At 43.1% G+C, this 7,934-nt stretch overlaps 1 protein-coding gene across 3 annotated transcripts in view; it reads right to left on the minus strand.

The window, feature by feature from the left end:
* LOC124132646 (ribosyldihydronicotinamide dehydrogenase [quinone]-like) overlaps positions 1–68 on the minus strand; it is a 20,598-nt gene extending 20,530 nt beyond the window's left edge. For 2 of the 3 annotated variants that reach the window (XM_046496652.2, XM_046496650.2), the window contains exon 1: positions 1–68. This exon is cut by the window's left edge and continues 17 nt beyond it. The gene's annotated coding sequence lies outside the window, so the exon portion shown is untranslated. The other variant, XM_046496651.2, reaches the window with a different exon arrangement.
* Positions 69–7,934: the final 7,866 nt, after the last annotated feature.

Raw genomic sequence — 7,934 nt, forward strand, 5'->3', positions numbered from 1 at the left:
AAGTGTCTGGCGAGTCACTCTGTCGTACGCGTTCTGTCCTACACTGACATACGACATATGTAGGTTATACATGTCATGGTCTAAAAAACAGCATATAACCCTAGCCACCAGCGATGTAACTAACGACACCGACGTTAACCCTTGATACACCTATTAAAGATATTCACGGGCTTGTGACGTACACTGATCACAATGTTGCCAGAGAGGTGTAGCTTAGTCACCATAGTACGAGTGAACTTGATATCGGAGTATACCTTTCATAATGTAGGCGGTTCGTTCTTTTAAATCATTCTCATCAAAATCAGATGTTAGTTCTCGCTACCTCTAAACAAAGATCTGAGTACATCCCGTTGCAGATCACGTCAGAAAGACTTTTCATCCGACCAATCAGAGCGTCGCTTACCAGATCAGGATAATGGCAGTCGGTATGTGTTTTCTGGTCAAGCAACCTTGAAAAGATTATCACGGGGCGTTCCGAACGACAGTCACTACGACTGATTCCGTCAAAATCATTGTCTATCTTTCGCTTCACTGGGATAAACATATGAACAGAAGAGACGTTGCATAGCATGTGGGAAGTACTGCCATAGAATCTAGGCCATCTATTAAACATCCCAGAATGTAATTTTGTTCAGTTTTTAATTGTTTAATCGAGAACTTTGTCAACATATTTTTCAAGCGTCTGAAATGGAAGTCGCCAATTTGAAACTACTGCCGTAAAGCTGGAGAAAGCTGCTTTCTGATTGGCTTATGTAGACTTCCTGTCACTTATCGGTCAAAGTTCGCTAAAGATCGTTCTGACGTGACCTGTAATGTGATGTCCTCAGATCTTTGTTTAGCGGAAGCGAAAACTAAGATCTTATTTTTTTTAGATTGCTTTCAAATGCACATTACTTGCACGTATGCTTACTTCACGGTATTTATATATCTGCACCATACATAATATGTTTAATGACTTCTCTTTGTAGTAAAGGGGTCGGGTTGTCAGGCTCGCTGACTTGGTTCATACATGTCATCATATCACAATTGCGTAGATCGATGATCATGGTGTCAATCACTGCATGGTCTGGTCCAGACTCGATTATTTACAGACCGCTGTCATGTAGCTGGAATATTGCTGAGTGCGTCGTTAAACAACACACAAAACAAAAACACCAAAACACTGTCTCGTTTCACTGTAATAACATGTTAAAAACGTTTGGTGCATCATTGAAAAAGCATGCTATCCCTCTCGTACGCTGAGTAGTACTGTTTGTGCGATATACATGTAGCCTGCTTTACACATGACCAGAAGTATACTAACTATACACATTCAACTCGTGTGTGCTAGGGGGCACGGGTGGCCCAGTCATCTAAGGCGCCGCTATTCGCTGTGCAGAGTTGCGTCTCTTGGGCACGCCAGAAACCTATGATTGTGGGTTCGAATGCCGGTTCGCCCCGATTATGTTTCTAGGTTTGTCAGCACCATACCCGTGCTCGTGGGTTTCACCGAATTGGTAAACGTCTTAGACCTGCATTACTTCGGGCTTTCCTCCCACATTAAGCTGACACGCCGTGATATAACTGGAATACTGTTAAAAGCGGCGTTAAACCCAACTCACTCACTCACTCATTTGTGTGCAAAGACTAGAAAGTAACTTACTTCTCTATACTGTCCTGTGAATGCCATCAGCGCACACACTTTTTTAATGAGGTGCATAATCTAGATAATAATGGGAAGCTACGGGCGGCAGATACACTCTCGATAGGCCATTTTTGCATTCGTAACCCGCAAGAAGACTTGTCCCCCTATCAATGAATGTTATGTGCGAAAATACGACAAACCATTCAGAATGTGCGTATGACTTCAAGTACTTCGTTCAAAAAATCCCTCAGGAATATTTTTGACTTTACATATATCGTGCATCTAAACATATACCCAACATAAGTTAAATGTGTTCAAACATGCTGTATAATACCGTAAGTCCCGATGTGTTTTAAATATCATCTGGGAAAAATATACGTGAATCATTACGCAACGAGTTGACAATCCTTTTATCTGTGCCCGTTTGCACTTAGACGGAACCCAAACCCAGCCGCAAAACATGGCCACGAGAGGGGCACGAGTCGCTATTCGGCTTGTCCGAATAACACGGGTTGGTCACGAATGCCATTTCTGCTAAACATAGATATTCATCACCACTTGCCCCTTTCCGTAACCTGCAAGAAGATACTTTGCCCCTATCGATGAATGTTATGTGCGAAAATACGACAAACCAATCAAAATGCGCGTATGACTTCAAGTTCTACGATCAAAGAATCCCTCAGGAATAATTTTTGATTTTACATATGTCTTGCATCTAAAAATATACCCAAAATACAGTTATATGTGTTCAATCATGCTGCATAATACCGCATGTCCCGATGTGCTTTAAATTGCATCCGAAATTATATAATATATGTGGAAATATACGTGAATCATTACGCAATGAGTAGATAATTCTTTGCGCTTAGACGGAACCTGGTCGCAAACATGGCTACGAGAGGGGCACGAGTTGCTATTCGGCTTGTCCCAGAATAACAGGAGTCGGTCACGAATGGAACACAGACTCTCCTTTGCAGTTACGGAAAGGGGCGAAGTTTTCCGATTGCGGCAGATTGCGGACACTAAGGGACGTAACTCTTCAAACCGACTTAAAGCAAATTATAATTTCAGTTGAAAGAAATTCTACGAGGGCTGGTCAAAATGTTCTAAGCCTAACAAATAAAACCAACAATTGTGAAAGTGTTTTTTACTCTCTCTTTTTTCGACACAATCTCTCTGCTTTTCAATACACTTCTCATATCGATAGTGAAGCTTTCCAATCAGGCAGAGGTTTTCTGAAGTCACCCTGAGGTCATCGCTGTCGCCATAGCGCTTTCCACGAAGGTGCTGTTTTAGTATAGGAAACAGGTGGAAATCACTTGGTGCCAGGTCTGGTGAGTATGGAGGGTGAGAAAGTTCTTCGAACCCACACTGTCGCACAGCAGCCTTTGCAAGTCGAGAGGTGTGAGAAGAGGCAATGTCACGAAGGAGTGAAACCTAACTCACTCACTCATTCACTCATCCTGACTGTACCGTAATGTGTACTGGCCTTGAGGCTACTCGTGGCTTGTACGGATAAAGGAATCTGTCTGTCTATAGGTTGTCAGTTTGGCAACATTTTCACATTTAAAAAGTAAGCGAGACATGTAAATTGCCATTTGTATTTATGTATCAAGTTGGTGTCTGTATTAAAATGGAGGACCTTTTTGGGACGGTCGTAAAACATATACATACTTTCTGGAATGTTCCCCTTCCCAACGGTCAGCAACTTCACGCCCAACACTTTCTAAAGATGGCTCGTCCCTAAGACTGTCTGGTGTCATCAAGTTTCCAGTACTCAAAAACGCCATTATGCAGCTTATGAGCCGCTCTATGAACTACACAGCCGCTTCTAGAATTGTACAGCCGCTTCTAGGATTGTACAGCCGCTTCTAGGATTGTACAACCGCTTCTTTTACCACGGGTACCCAGTTACGCTTTGAGTGAGTGAGTGAGTGAGTGAGTGCGTGACAGGCCTTTTACATTTTTTATGTAGTCACTGACCAGATAAAGGAGAACGACGATGTGGAGTGTGTGAGTGAGTATGGTTTTACGCCGCTTTTAGATTTAACCACCCCACGAAGATATGGAAATACTGACAGAAATGATCAACTGTTATCAATGACATGTCCTAGTAATACTGTAGTTCGTCTTGTAAAATGTGTTTATTGCATCGTATTTTTAGTTTGATCGAAGGAAAGGTTTTTTGGAATTGATATATCACACAATTGCATTTGAAATAGTTCAGAATCTGGGCGAAACGTACTTAGTGATAATACACAGGGACATTATGCATTCACACAGAAGGAGCGGTGGGGTAACCAAGTGGTTAAAGCGTTCGCTCGTAACGCCGAAGACCCAGGTTCGATTCCCTACATGTCTGACGACACCATCTTCCCTGCTACGACGCCGACGGTGACACGAGTGGCGCTGATGATGTTGGGGGAGAAGGAGAACACGTTGCTGGAGCCTGCGACGTTGTTGAACAACTCCGCCGTCGGTTTGATGAAGTAGTGACTGTTGTGGTCCAATGTGAGGAGTTTACCGCTGAGGGGATAACACGGCGAGTGAAGACCGTCCACAGCTCTAGAAGGCTCTTTCACAAGCGTCGTGTTTGGAAGTGTGTGATACAGAACGGCGTCCATACAGATATAATAGTGAGTGAGTGAGTGAGTTGGGTTTAACACCGCTTTTAACAGTATTCCAGTTATATCACGGCGTGTCAGCTTAATGTGGGAGGAAAGCCCGAAGTGACTACTAACGGGATCCGCTGACTTGGTTGATGCATATCATCCCAATCGAGTTGATCGATGCTCATAATGTCAATCACTGGAATGTCTGGTCTAGACTCGATTATTTACAGACCGCCGTCATATAGCAGGAATGTTGCTGAGTGCCGCGTGAAACAGCAAAAAAAACAAACAAACAAAGCCAAACGTAACTGTGAGTAGGAGACTTTTTTGTGACAAGCCCACTGTCCTGTTCATGAGAAATGGACGATATAGACTCATTTAAAGGCAAATGTATGCATGGCGTCTGAGGTGGAAAAGGGTAGAACACGACCTTTGCTTACATCAATGGAATATCGCTGCACATTAAAAATTGAGAGAGATATGTACACATTTTTATAGATTTGCTAAACACAATTTATTATACGTTTTTGTGCAAAACTGTTCACACGGCGAGTTTGCCCTAATAGCTATATAGTAATGTGTGAATTTGTCACGGCTGTTTTCATATTTGCCTTGGCAATAAAATGCACACTAGCCCCATTCTTTCTTTATTTGGACAGACAGATTCAATAATAAAAAATTTAGAGATAGAAATCTCAGAAATAGTTAAACACTATTATTTTAAACCAGCGGATATGAGCAGACATGGGGCTTTCCAAACTGCGCAGGTGCGATCGATGGCTTTCACATCCCGAACATTGGACCAGCCACGGATCATGCAGACAAACATATTAAAAAAGGCTGGTTTTAATTGGTATTGCATGTGGTCTGTTGTGTTTTGAAGTGGACTGGCTCAGGATGAATATAGGGTAGGGTTTCATTGCAGGTTCAGAAATCCGGCCCACATTCGTCGGCCACTACTGACCATCCTAGACGGGGAGCATTATCTTTACACCGTTTGTACACGATACTTGACATTCGTCGGCCAGTACTGACCATCCTAGACGGGGAGCATTATCTTTACACCGTTTGTACACGATACTTGACATTCGTCGGCCACTACTGACCATCCTAGACGGGGAGCATTATCTTTACACCGTTTGTACACGATACTTGACATTCGTCGGCCACTACTGACCATCCTAGACGGGGAGCATTATCTTTACACCGTTTGTACACGATACTTGACATTCGTCGGCCACTACTGACCATCCTAGACGGGGAGCATTATCTTTACACCGTTTGTACACGATACTTCACATCCCCATGCCTTTAAGTTTCTTACTGAATATCAACTTTAAATAATAACCCAGAATAAAATAATTACTTAAGCACTCTCATTGCATAAATGAATACTAAAGTACATTAAAGTCTCTCAGCAACTGGCATGCTTTATAGTTAATTCCTAGGAAACAAATATTCAAAATGTGTTAATCTTTGCGCGTTTAAAGATAACACAACCTAATTCTCTGAGAAGTTCAAACTGGAACGACACACAGTTTCACAAGAAGTTAATATTCGCAACTTCAGGACAGCACATTATTAGTATAGAGATAAGCCCCAAAAGTGGCTTGGCATTTCGCGTTGAACTTGATGGAGGAGACTGCTTGTCAACCGCCGTTGTACCTGTTGACTTTGGAGTAACAGGTTTACTTGTCGAAGTTGGTGTTGATGGGGAGCTGTAGCTGTGAGATGACACGTCTCTGTCGGGCATACATATACGAGGTATGTCCAGTGTTGTTTGCATAGGCTCTTTTTCAGCTCATCTTTTCACGTCACAAGATGACGACGCATTAGGCATCCGTCGTTAAGCTTCACCTCACAAAGTGAATCAGTCATTGAGTTTATAAGGCCTGGAATCCATCGAGGTCATCTGCTGAAGTTGATAATCTAGACAGTTGTGCACACATAGTGACTGGGCTCCAGAGCGACTTTGGTGCTATAGTTTCTGTCTTTGCTGTTTTTTCTTATTTCTGAGATTCGTCAGTATGGTACAGATCCAGATGAGTTCTCATCTTCCTTGAGGGGGCACGGGTGGTCCAGTCGTCTAAGGCGCCGCAATTCGCTGTGCAGAGTTGCGTCCCTTGGGCACGCCAGAAACCTATGATTGTGGGTTCGAATCCCGGTTCGCGCCAATTATGTTTCTAGGTTTGTCAGCACCATACCCGTGCTCGTGGGTTTTACCGAAGTGGTAAACGTCTTAGACCTGCATCACTTCGGACTTTCCTCCCACATTAAGCTGACACGCCGCGATATAACTGGAATATTTTTAAAAGCGGCGTTAAAACCAACTCACTCACTCACTCATCTTCCTTGAAAACATAAGTTCAGCTGATGATTTGTCAGACGTCGTATGTGGAGTGGATCTGTACCGGAAAAGAAAATGAGACACTTGGATTCAATTGAGGAACCATCCATTGAACGTCTGTTATGACCACTCCTTTAACCCTTTAGCTCCTGGATAATACGGTGGTGACAATATATGTTTAATTCTGTTCTTGGTTGTGAACAAGCTAAGTTCACTGCTCGTGAATGATGTGCCATTATCTGCAACAATGGTAACAGGAAGGCCATGGGTTGAGAATGTCCTGTCAAGCTTCTCAATGGTTATTTGCAAAGATGGGGAGTGAGTGACATGTACGCCCATCCACCCACAGGAAGCATCCACCACAATCAGGAACATCTTGTTCTGTAAAGGACCTGCATAGTCGATGTCTACCTGGATCCATGGACTCTGTGGATACATCCATGGCTGCATGTATACTGAAGGTGTAGCCTTCGTATTAGTCTGATATTCTGAGCACTGTTGAACTTTGGCCTCAAATATCAGAGTGTAACTTTGGCCACCAGATACAAACCCTAGAAAACATTTTCATTCTCACCCTTCCAGGGTGCCCGTCATGTAGGATGTCGAGAACCTTCTGCTGACGCTGAAAGAGCATGACAACTCAAGATCCCCAAAGGTTTATTCTCCATGTACACACAGTCTGGTTTTCCGAAGCTTGTAAGAATGCAGAGATGGATCACTTGTTTCAGACCTGCCATTGGTGATGAAACATCACACTTGCGACAATGTGGGGTCTGTAAGTAGTGTAATATCACGAATGTTTACAGCTGCAACAATCAAGATTTGGCACAAGTGTAGGGCAGTCTGGCAGAGATGAGTGCCTCATGGCGTCAGCATGTCCTAGTTGCTTTCCAGGAGTGTAAGTGAAAGAGTAATCACAGGCAGATAATATCAGAGCCCATCTTTGAATCTGATCTGACAGGGATGTCCTTTCTCTCACTGAAAAGAGTTTACAATGGTTTGTGATCGATGGTTTTGTCAAAATTAATACATTACAAGCAGGAGTTGAATTTCTTGCCAATTTACACTTGTCAGCCTGGTACACAAACTAGGTGATCCAGACTACCAGTTGTCGGACTTTCAAACTTTGTGGCAGCCTCGGTGGCTGAGTGGTTTAGATCGCGGACTTTGTGTGCTGGCGATTAGGTGCCCCACTCTGGCAGTGTGGGTTTGAATCCACGATGGGACTCAACCCAAATAGGTACTAGAATCTGTACTTTACTAAGAAAGTGTTATCCCAACATTTGTTACATTTGACAACTTTCTAAATGGCATTGTGTATTGATACCCTCGTAGGCTCAAAGAACCCAGA

Source organism: Haliotis rufescens, unplaced genomic scaffold (assembly GCF_023055435.1).
Source record: "Haliotis rufescens isolate VD_foot unplaced genomic scaffold, xgHalRufe1.0.p SCAF_7, whole genome shotgun sequence".
Classification (NCBI taxonomy): Eukaryota; Metazoa; Mollusca; class Gastropoda; order Lepetellida; family Haliotidae; genus Haliotis; species Haliotis rufescens.